This window comes from Arachis duranensis, chromosome 4 (genome assembly GCF_000817695.3).
Source record: "Arachis duranensis cultivar V14167 chromosome 4, aradu.V14167.gnm2.J7QH, whole genome shotgun sequence".
NCBI lineage: Eukaryota > Viridiplantae > Streptophyta > Magnoliopsida > Fabales > Fabaceae > Arachis > Arachis duranensis.
The window spans coordinates 34,571,577-34,584,434 of NC_029775.3; positions in this window are offsets into that span (position 1 = coordinate 34,571,577).

Here is a 12,858-nt window from a genome sequence, read left to right on the forward strand (position 1 = left end):
AATGATCTTTGTTGCAAGGCTAATAATTAATATTAATAATATGTCGAATATTAGATTTGGTGTTGTCAGAAACATCATCCATCTACCATTGTCAAAAGGGGAAACATTAGGCACCAAATTAAGGAAGAAAACAAAACTAAGCATCTGAGCATGTTAGTGCAAGTGGATGTGTCATTTGGATTTTATCTTTTTATCCTTCACACATAATAGTGTGGGTTTTTGCTCTCTATCAATCCAGTTTTACCATTTCTTTTTTAAATTAAATTATTCTAGTTAATATAATAGTATTAGGTTAATGGATTATTTAATAAGAGTCAAATTGATCGAATAGCATGATTAAGAAAAAAAAATGTCGATTAAAGTAAAAAAAAAAATTATAATTGTATCATTTTCTATTACACCTTGATAGAAGGAACTGGAGCTCATGATGGTTACTGGCATCACAGATAGTTAGGAATCAGTATTGTAGCATGTTACTTAGTTTTGGAGTTTGTTATGAGAGTGTTAGCACTAGTTAGTTAGATTGCGGTTGTGAGAATAATAAAAGATTTTTTTTTAAATAAAAAGTTTAACACAACAAGGTGGAGTATTAATATCTCAACAGAAAAGTACTAAAAAAATAAAATAAACTAATTCATAATTATCTTTGACAAAAGTCATCAACAACCTAAAAGATTAAATACCACTCTACTTTTTGTAGCTTTTAATCGATTTGCTGACTACTCCTGCAACACCTGATTCTTGATTCGTGAAAATTTTGTTATTCCTTTTCTACCAAGTGCTCCAAATGATAACAATAAAACTTAAACTCACCAATATTTTTTTAATTTAACTGCACAATTGACTCCTGAACTACGTAAACTTACGGTCATTCAGCTTTATATCCATAAGTTCGATAATGCTGTTAACACACTAGTACCTTTTCTTTCTTCCAACTGCACAACATCATTGAAAACACTCATGTAGCAAAAAAGACCTAACATATTTCCGATAAAAAATTCAACTCTTCTCACACAGCAAGTGAGAATAAAACATAAGGAATAGAAATATAAAAATTAATATTTTTGTATTTTATTTTATTAATAAATTAAAATAACTTATAAAAATTTAATTTTTTTATATTTTTATTCTAAAAATTTAAGATAAAAAAATATAATAATAAAATTTTAATAATAAAAAATTAATAAAATAATAAAAAAATAAAAAAATAAATTACATATTTTGTTACTATTTTTGTATCATAAATATAGAATATATTAATTCAATATTTTTAGGTACAACCAAACACGATTTTGTAATTTAAGCTTTGTAGATATTTATGATAACAAGACACTCACCGTATATACCTGCATGTAGTTAGTTAGCAAAGTGTGATTCATCATTGTAGAAAAATGAGTAGAAGAGATCAACTTCTCTCTTTCTCTCTTTGTTCGTAGCTCTCTGGTTCTCTTCTATGCATGAATTCTCCCTTTACGAGCACCAGAATGTAACCTTTTATCACACCTCAAGTGAATGCTTTTTTTATATATATTAAAATACATAACTTTTTGCATTTCTTTTTTAACTTTTATATTAAATATTAAAAAATAATATATATGAAAAATGTAATGCTCATCACAAACTAAGTTACATACATTGTTGTTGGGAATAAGGAATATGACCACAATTCAATCAATCATGTATTAAATAATTTGTTATTGTTATTATATTAAAATGTTAATATAATAAGGTCCTTGATTAAATTTAGAGATTTATCATTGTGATAGTGATCACAATATTGAGAGATGAATCTATTATAATTTAATCTAAATTGTTCTTGGTCATAAGATTATTAAAAAGGACATTAATAATCCGGAAAGATCAATATATATATATATAATAGTCTTCATTGGATGAAGATTAATAGTGCATATAGAGATATGACCATTGAACTGACTCATTTTGAGAATTCTTAATGATTATAATTACCGTATATTTGTCAATAGAATATTCTCAAGATGAACATAGTAATAGAGTTTCCTTTGACCTGCGACTGTCATAGTAATTAACAACGTATTTATTATACTTTGATTCCGGACACCTAATACCCTAGAGTGCTAGTTGAATGGATATTGGGTATGATTTAAATACTTGTAGAATTAATGATTAGTCAATAAGGAATCCGTCAACTCTCGGTAAAGAGTTTGAGCTCTATGATTATAATGACTGAGATGAATAAAACCTTGGCCAAGGGAATTGAATGAATGAAGAAATGAGTTTCTTAAGTCATTCATAGTTCATTATAATAATGGTAACAAGTTAGAGTTTGATAATTAAACCATACTTTAAAGGTTAATCAAGAGCTAGAAAGATGGAAGGAATTATACTTTGTTCTTCTGAGGTTCTTAGTAAAAATATATTACTTCATGCTATCGGGTTGTTGAGGAGTGTTGCTAGACGCCAACCTTGATTAGTAAATTTAGTATGACTAATTTATTATCCGCTTAGTATTGAATCTATGGGTCACACATTAACGAGTGTTCTAATCTTTGCTGTAGAATTATTTAATTATTATTTTGATTTGATCAAATAAATAATTATATTAATTCAAATGAAATATTATTATATTCTTTGCTAGCACCAAGAATATAATAATAATATGATAATTGAGAATATTAAATGAGATTTGAGAATAATTAGTTATTCTATTTTTGAATTTGGATGAGATCCTAACTGATTTTGCTTCAAATTGAGTTATGATTTGATTCATAAATTTGTAGGATTCGGGTTTAGAATTTTAAGATATGATTTAAATTTGAATTGAGAATCAAATTTAAAATCAGTAACAAATCTCATACTATATATATGTATGCCAAGAGTAGAGGAATATAACAGAGAGAATAACATGAGTTTTATTATTTTACCTCTACACACATAAACGTATGTGAGTCTAATTCTTGGAGAAGAATTTTATGGCATGCAAAGAGTTGCAAGAGGTCTCTCAATTTAGATCAGATATCCATTAGTCAAAGAGTTGACAGCAAAGGTTGGTCTCGATGTGGATACGCATAGCGCCTTCGTACCATCGAATGAAAAAGTAATTTTTACTAGCGTACACATGTATTTAGATCTGATCCACTATGTATTATTTCTAGAATAAAATTTAAACACAAAATAAATCTTTAAAATTATCTTCCTTTCTTCTACTGCGTATTATGAAGACATAGTAATTCTTCAATATTTAGAATTCGATGTTTACAACATAGAAGTGTTCGGACCTAGTTTGGTTAAGAGTGAATGATATTTTATGTACTTATTTTGTTTCATATATAATAACTAAGACATGTGTTTTCATTGGATTAATTATATATAGTAAAATTCCGTATTAGTTAAAAATGAACTAAGTAATAAATATAACTTTTAGGAGAATTCATAACTAATGTCTCAATATTTTTTTTATTAAAATGTATTGTCCAATTCATGATTATCATTATTATTATTTGAAATTTAATCCTCTGGTTTATTTCGAGTCGATTTAGAGATAAAGCTTTCATCGTTGAATCAAATGTGAAATATATTTTATGTAAATTACACCATAGAAGAGTATATGTCAAAATAAAAATACATAATGCATCCTTTTGGTCAATTTTATGTTATATAAGGATGATTTTGTTAAACATGGTTTTGAAGTGGGGTAGGGTTCTCTTAATGGGAGAATGCATTATTATGAACATTGAACAGGTAGCAAACTCCCAATACATAAATAAATCATCAATAATATAATAACGAGGGCCCCTTTGCGTGAAACAATGAGAAAAGACAGGTGAAGAAATGCAATGCACATCCAATATGTAAATAATAATAATAATAAGTGCTAAATCTGAATAGGAGAAAATATGAAAAATTTCATCCATTTATTACACGGGAAGTGATTGCCACTGCTGATGGGTGATTTGGATGCAGAGGTTATGTTAGGTATACATACATGAAACTAGAAGAACTAAGAAGTGGTTGTTAAAATGTCATTCATAGTCAGAAAGGGTTTTCATGATTTTTATATCGTAAATATTTCTATATCTTGTGTTTTTCTAATTTTAAAATGATTTTTAAATATTTAGACATCTCAATTTAATTTCTAAAACATATATATATAAACATGAATCACAATAATCTTTTTAACAATTTTACGAACGAATACAAGTTTGAAGTTAATTGTTGTTTTGACAAACTTATATTTTGTTAGGAATAGATTTCATCGGCATGGATAATTCACACCTTAAATACAAGAGATGACACATCAGAAGAACCAACATGATTCACATTTATATTTGTTTTAGAGACTAAATTGAGATTTCTAATATTTTAGGATTAAATTAAAATAAAAAAACATAGGGGAATAAGAAAAAGAGGGTGGGGTCTGGGGAAGAAATACAATAAGGAAAAAAAAGGGTGGAAACAAACATGAAAGAGGACACCAAGTGGTAATAAAATTGAAAAAAGATGATGGTAAGAAGAGGGAAAAAAAGGTGGTGGATAAAAAAGGAGCAGAAAGAATAACAAAGGTGAGGAAGGAAGAGGGAGAAAACAGGGTTGGGACTTGGGGAGGGCGCCCAAGAGCCCTTCAAAACTAGAGATAGCTTGGTTAAGGCTTAGGATTTGAGAGAGAAATAATTTGATTCCATCAATGAATTCTATAAAATTTAAGTTTTTACTATATGTGTTATGTATTTATAAAAAAATTAAAAACTTTTCCTATAATAACTTTAATATATATCCTTATATTTAGATATGTTTTTGGGTGAATAACTTAGATATAAGTCAATCTCTAAGAGTTGGTGTCAAGTTGTTGCTCTTAACGCCGAGTTATAAGTTTTGGAGGCCCAAACTTTTCGTCCAGAAAAATATCACGTCACGAAAAATATGAGCAAAAGGGGAGTGTACTTTGCAAAAGACATTCCGATTCTTAAGTTAGTATTGTGAGAGTTCAAGTGAATCTGAAAGGTGAGATATCATACTTTTATAGGTGGAAGACATAGGTCGACTATATTTCTAGCCGTTTGTTGATATTAAAGAATCATTATGATTAGATCTCGGGATTACGGTATAGTCGATCGTTTTATCCCGGGTTCATGCCGTTACGCTGAATTATAGCTCGTTAAGCTGAGTTGTAACGGGTGATGCCGAGTTATGGCGCTTGGATTGTAACAACCATATCATAGTCCCCAAATTTCTCCTGAGAATATTTTTAATGAAGCATGTTGAACTTTTTTTATGAGCTGTAATTCGGCAAGTATAGTAGTTATGGAGTTCTGAGTTCAACATAGTTTATTAAAAATAATTATATGAAAAAATGGCAGTGTTAAATGAAGAGAGAAGAAGTTAGTGATTGCAATAAAGAGAAGTTTGCTTTCCCAATGCCATCTGGACTGTTGAGAAGATTGATGGGACGGTTTTGATGGAACCCAATGCTCAAGGTGGCATTTAGGTAACTTCTTGAAAATTTAATGATTTTTTCCAAATCATGATTTCTCTTTGGGTTAAGTGTTTGCATTGCAGAGTTGGCTAGAAATGAGTAAAAGAGGTATGCCTTTGTTTTTCATTTTCTCTGTTCTTGCTTCTACATCTTTGCTGGTTTTGTTTTTGAAAATGGGTTTTGAGAAGGAGAGAGAAAGAGAAAAGAAAAGGTGGATTGGTCATATAACTGGGTTAGTGATGATGTGAAAACTCGAGCTTTGTTGTTTACTGATCCTAGGACTGTGAAATAAATATATTTGAAGAAGGTAGTGAGAGTAGGATCTGGGGTGCGTGTAGAGCTGCTACCTTGTTCTAGTGAGGATCATGTATTCCATAGAAGAGAATTTCCTGAGTTCTTTTACATGCATAGTTGTGTCTTGGAGGAGTTGAGAGTGAAGCTTCCTTTTTCTGATTTCCAATGTCAATGCTGAATCAGTTGAACTGTGCTCTCTCTCAGTTTCATCCTAATGGGTGGGCCTTTCTTCAAAGTTTTGAGGTTCTAATAGAGACCTTCATTGGAGTTGTTCTTTTCGATGTTCCAGGCCAGAAGTGTTTAGAAGGGGGGTTGGGTCAATCTTAACAACTCTCCTGGGTTTGCTGTTTTCAAGTTGTATAAGTCTTCATTTAAGAATTTCAAAAAAATGTATTTGAAGGTTAAAAGTGTTGAAGATGATTTTTCCTTCTATTTGGAACAGCATTTAGGGGAGAGGTTTCCTTTGTGGTGGTGCTCGGAACCTCAAAATATCCTCGGATTCGAAACGATAAGCCCGAAGGTTGAGTGTGTGATTGAGTATTTGATTGAAGTCTTCAATCGAAAAGAATTGATATCTGTTTTTGATTTGTTGCAATGGGATGATAATAGACAGGATGTGATAGATTACTTAGGTATATATTATTGTGTTTGGAAAAATAGCCTTGTAGGCCCGTTGTATGTTGATCTGTTTTGGTAATGGATAGTTGTTTGTGTTTTTTCATGTGAAAAATATCCTGGAATGTCCACGGCTACGTTGAGAGCGCGAGTGAAGAGAAAAAATTTGGATAAAGAAAGATTCTCTTCCAAACCTGAGAATGGGACTGCTGCGAGGGAGGTTAATCAACCTCGCCTAAGACAGAAGAAGGTGATTTTAAAGAAAAAAAATCGGACATGGTTGATTTATCTGAGGACTCAGACGAGGGTGGGAATGAAGTGTCTGTTGAGGAAATTCATAAGTTTATGGATAATCATAAGAAACTTCATCTCACCACTGATCATAGTGGCGGGTTGTCTGTGTGGGGGAGGGACTTCTCATTCATGGTCGTTGCCAATGATGTGTGTCAATCATCGTCTGATGTGTCTTTGGCGAATGAAGTTGGAGACGTCACCATTGGTCAATATATGCAGGTATTGATTATGTTTATTTTTAGATTTGTTTTGGTGTTTGGTATTCTATTTTGGGTTTTGATTGTTTGCTATTTTAGGTTCTTGGGTTGCGATTGGCTAGTTTGGGTCGCAGCCAAGAGCTTAAGCATAAAAAACTTCTCGGACAGAAAGAAGATCCGAGTTTATTGAAGGAGGAGTTGGCTCTTAAGAAGAGCACTATTGCAGAGCTGGAAGCTAAGTTGACTGAGAGTGACAAGGAGCTGAAGTTAATAAAGGAAAATTATGCGAAGGAAGTTGAGGATTTGAGGAAGAAAGAGGCCAATCTTTCAAATATGGAAACTCGGGTGGTTGAGGTTACCGCTAAGTAAAAGATATGGAAAAGAATAAACAGGCAGAAATACTGGATTCATTTGTTGAGGGTTTCAAGAGGGCATCCCTCCAGGCAAAGTTTTTGGCACCTGATATCCACTTTTCTGTGATGGATTCGGGAAAAATTATTCGTGAGGAGCGATGGTGGAAGATGATGGAGCGGCCGAGGATGAAGATGAAAATGTGCAGTGAATTGTGTACTTGAACTTTTTATTTTGTTTACAGTAGTTGTTGATAGATTTGATTGCTTGTCGGAGAGCTTTTGACTGTTTTATATGCTTGCGTTTGTTTTGCCGATTAGAAAAGGCAGTTTATCTGATAATAGTTTGATAATTTTGCAACATGTGTATATAAAGGTGCAGGTAGGCAAGCCTCGTTAAAACCTCTCCAAGCAAAACTCTTTTGAAAAAAAATTTTGTGAGTAGGAAAAAGAGTACAAGCCTGGCCTTGACTTTTAACTGTAATATTATTTTAAAGAAGAAACATTCCAAGTATTGGATAAATTTGTACCATCTAGAGATTGTAGCCGATAAGCTCCATTTCCGAGCACTTCAATAACTCGGAAAGGGCCTTCCTAGTTCATGGCCAGCTTTCCATGTAAAGGTGGTTTTCTTGCTTGTTCTATTTTGTGAAAAACCAAGTCATTTGTTTGAAATGATCAGGAGAGGACCTTTGTGTTGTGGTGTCGAGCTATGATTTGTTGTGCTGCTCGGTGTCAAAGGGTGGCGACATCTCTGATTTCTTCAAGTGTATCGAGATCTATTTGCCGAGCTTCATTATGGTCATCTATTTGAGTTCTTATTGATGACTGAGATACTTCTAAGGGTATCATAGCCTCTGATCCGTATACCAATCGAAAAGGTCTTTCTTTTGTTGTTGAGTGGATTGTGGTGTTGTAACCCCAGATTACTTCTAGTATTAATTCAGTCCAAAGGCCTTTTGCATCATCTAATTTCTTCCGTTGAGCATGTAAGATGACCTTATTGGTGGCTTCTGCTAGGCCGTTTGTTTGCGGGTGTTCTACCGATGAGAAGTGATTTTTGATTTTGAAATTTTGCAAAAAAGAAGCAAACTTGTGATCGGCAAACTGGCGACCATTATCAGTGATAATGTGCCGAGGTATGCCGAATCTGCAGATAGTATGCTTCCAAACAAAGGAAATCATTTGTTCCGATGTTATTTTGCTTAGGGGTTTTGCCTCTATCTATTTTGAAAAGTAATCGATAGCGACAATTAGAAATTTTACCCGCCCCTTTCCTAGGGAGAAAGGGCCGAAGATATCGAGTCCCCATTGGTTGAAAGGCCAACTTATATCGAAGCTGGAGTTCCTCGGCTGAAAGGTGTGTGATTGGGCTATGCCTTTGGCAATTGTCACAATGTTTGACTTTGTTGTTACAATCTTGTTGCATAGTTATCCAAAAGAAGCCGACGCGTGGTTTTTTGGATGACAAGCTTCGTGCTCCAACATGAGTACCACATATATCCTCGTGTGCTTCTATAAGCGCAAGTTCGGCCTCCGACCTAGAAAGACACTTAAGAAGTGGGCAGGACAAGCCTCACCTGTATAAGGAATTGTTATATATGGTAAAGAAAGATGCATGTTAGCAGAATCGTCGAGCATTCATAATTTTGTCTGGAATTATTCCAGTCTTGAGATATTCTATGTAGGATGTACGCCAATCTTCTTTCTGTGTAGCACTTAGAATTTCGGTTAGTTTTATGCTCGGTTCATGTAGCATAGATTGAGATAAAGTAGAAGTTGGTGTTTGTGTACTAGCAAGTTTTGATAAAATATCAGCTCGATTATTGTGCTCAGGAGGTATGTGAAGGATCTCAATTGGTGAGAAGTGAGAAATAATTTTTTTTCACGATATTCAAATATTTTGCCAATAGAGGATCCTTCACTTGAAAGAAATCATTTACCTGTTGAACGACTAGTAAAGAGTCATAGTATACCTTTAAGTCCGAAATTTTCAAGTTGGCTGCGAGCCTTAGGCCTGCAATTAGAGTTTCATACTCGGTTTGATTGCTACTTGCTTTGACCTTAGAGATTGTTCTAGGACTATTCCGTTTTCATCTTCAAGTACTCTGGCCCCATAGCCTTGGGATTGGATGCTCCATCCACATATAAGGTCCACTGTGTTGGATTGTTCGCCGAGCTTGGCATGATGAATTTGGCTATAAAATCAACAATATACTGAAACTTTATAGGACCTCGGTTTTGGTATCTGATGTCAAATTCAGAGAGTTCTATAGACCATTTTACCAGTCGGCCAGCCAGCTCTAGTTTTTGTAACACTTGCCTTAATGGCTGATTAGTTCAGATGTGGATTACGTAGCTTTGAAAATAAGGTCGGAGACACCGAGTTGAGAAAACTAAAGCCAAGGCTAATTTCTCGATCTTTGAATAGTGAAGCTCAATATTCTGTAAGAATTTACTGATGAAGTAAATCGGTTGTTGCTGTTTGTTCCTTTCTGTGACAAGAACAGAACTTATTGCCCAGTCAGTGACAGATAAATATAAATAAAGCTCTTCTTTCCGAAGAATTTTTTGTAAAATTAGTGGTTTTGAGAGAATATTTTTTATGTTAGTAAAAACCTCTTCACATTCATTAGTCCAATTAAAAATTTAAAATAAAAAATTTATGAACAATAATAAGATTGATATTTTTTTTAATTTACTAAAAGAGAGCTAATACCTAAAAAAACTAAAAATAAATAAGATAAAAGTAAGATAACTCATCTAGCATTCTTATGTAAAATTTTAACTAATTCTAAAATAGATCAGAATTATCTAAAAAAATTAAACTATTCTCTAATTGTATATGATTGTCTATTTATGGTCTTTTCTATATATTTATACAAAAATATTCTCTAACTTTTTTTTAGTTCTTAAATCTCATGAAGTTATAGGTTTAAATTACATTTTTATCATGTTAAGAAAATTAACCTATTATAATGCATTGTTTTGAAAAAAATTCTTCATTTCTATGAGAATAAATAAATATAATAAAAAAATGTAAAAAAAGTGTTAATAATAGTGTTGTCGATCATTAAAATTTTTTTAAAAAGAATTAAGTGAAATAACATAAAATAAGAAGATATTATATTTAATTTAAAATCTTAAAATAATAAATTAATTTAATGGATATTTCTTCAACACTTAGAACTTTAACAAATCAAAATGAGGAACGGATGGGGAATACCCCTTCCATAGAATTCCATGGCCACCCTTTTCATTTTGTGCTTTTTACCGTCATGTTCAAGAAATCTTAACAACAACCATTTGTCTCTATCTCAAATTTCCCTCTCACCCTGTCCCATCACCTATTATCCCTTACATTATCTTCAATATTATTAGTCACATCATGTTTTTTATTTTTCAATCATCAAATCATGATTTCTTTCAACTCACATTATTTAAAATTATTAACTCATGGACTTTCAAGGTAGGGGCTTATATTAGTACATTTTATTAGTTATACCCGCCTTACACTCGTCTATGGTGCGCTTGCATTATCAATTTATCATCAAAATTTCTTCCATCAAATTCAGCTAAAAAATTAAAGACGTTTATGAAGGCTTTTAATTAAAGAAAAAAAAAAAGGCTAATATGATATAAGTCACTGTATTAGAATAATAGACATTGAATTTTTAAATCTTTTATTATAAAAGTTTTTGGTAATATACAATAAAGGATATTTTTTAAAATTTAAATTGTTAAAAAATTTATTTGAAACTAAAATATTCGATTTAAAAATTTTTGAATATTAATTTAAGTGTTTATTAAAAAAGAATTCAATTTATATACTAAAGCTACAATCAACATAGACTTTTACCTATCGGTGATTATATCGGTTTGTTTAGAATTCAATACAATAATGTAACAACCGATCTTAGTTCAATCTATACTCTCTCCCATAGACAGACTTTTCCAAAGCTTAATTGCCAGTGCATAATCAAATTGTTATATTCAAGTTCATAAAAAATAAAAATAAAAAACTCAAAATACTAACCTATTAGATACAGAATCTCCATGATTAGTATCACACTAAACATATTTATTTGCTCAATTTGGCATTATTTGTTTATTCCATTTGGCACTATGCATATTATACCAAATGTATATAAAGATATTCTAGGATATGCCTTTTGAGTCGTTGCATTTAATTTTGCCAAATGTCTAATATAACTGCAAGCTTATACTCTATCTTTCTCTCTCTCTCTCTCTCTCTCTCTCTCTATTTTTGTATTAGCTTATACGTCTTTAAGCAATTGTCCTTATGCATAAGATTATTGGAAACGATAGAAATGAAAAGAAAAAAGAAAAAAGAAAAAAGAAATTAGAAATTGAAGAAAGCAAGAATTAGAGTGGCATAGTCCACAAAAAAGGGCTCCACTACGATTGGGTCTTCAACGCATGCTATTAATATGGTCAGCGCACTCTCTTCCGCCGGCCCAAGTTTCCACTCAAATATCATCAAAAGTGTAATCTCTGCGTGTGTGTGACCTGATGTTAAATAAGAATGAAGAGTATTTTTATTATATATATTGTTTGAGATTTTTTCACTATTTATACATGTATAATATTTATTTTTTAAATTTTATTTAAATTTAGCTTAACTTGAAAGTTTCTTTCTTTTAGGACGGAATTGATCATTTTTCACATCTAAAGACCTTTTGATCATTGGGGTACTTAATAGATGTGACTTATTCATGTAAAATCTCTTAAAGATCTTTTCTGTGTATGTTGTTTGATGAATAAAGATTTCATTCTTTGTATGCTAAATCTGCAGGCCGAAACAAAATTTAGTCTTTCTAAGATCTTTAATCTCAAACTCTTCTTTTAGAGTTTTTATAATTGTTGGAATCTCTTCAAGAGTTTCAGTGATATTTAAATCATCAACGTACACAACAATTATAATAAATCTAGGTATAGATTTCTTTATGAAAACACATGGACATTAATGCACTCCGAATCGTGGGTTAGAATTTCTCAATGAAATTTCGTTGCGAGTATAGCTCCCAGCCGACAATTGCAGAGAGAATCAAAGTTTAGAAGAAGAATGTCACTATTCAATTCAATAAAAACTAAGAGTTTTACTTCCTAGGTCATTTTTCCTTGGACTAGCAATTAGGTCGCAAGTTGATTATGAATACGAAGTTTTCACACATAGAATAGAAATTGAAGAATTTAGAAATTAAATGAACTAAAGTAATAAAATAACAAGAACTAAAATTGGCAAATGAATAGGATAATGAACTAAACAAGTATAAACAAGAATAATTACTAAGCTATCACTAGATCAAAAGACAATTAATACAAATTAAAGAGGATAGAAGCAATAAACTAATGAGAATGTAATTCAATGCATGAAAGGACTTTGACTTGGAGTTGAGAGTTAAGGAATCCTATCCCTGTCATAACCACAACAATGGTAATTATAATGAGTTAATCCCATTTAGTTAAACCCTAAACAATGGATAAAGTCAAGTAGGCATAATTGGCCTTAATCCACAAATTCTAGCTAACTTACTAATTAAGTTTAGTAAAAAGCTAGCGTTAGTAGAAATAAGAGCAACTAACAACCCAAAATTACTACTTAATGTTGGACATTAATGACTCTAGGATCCTA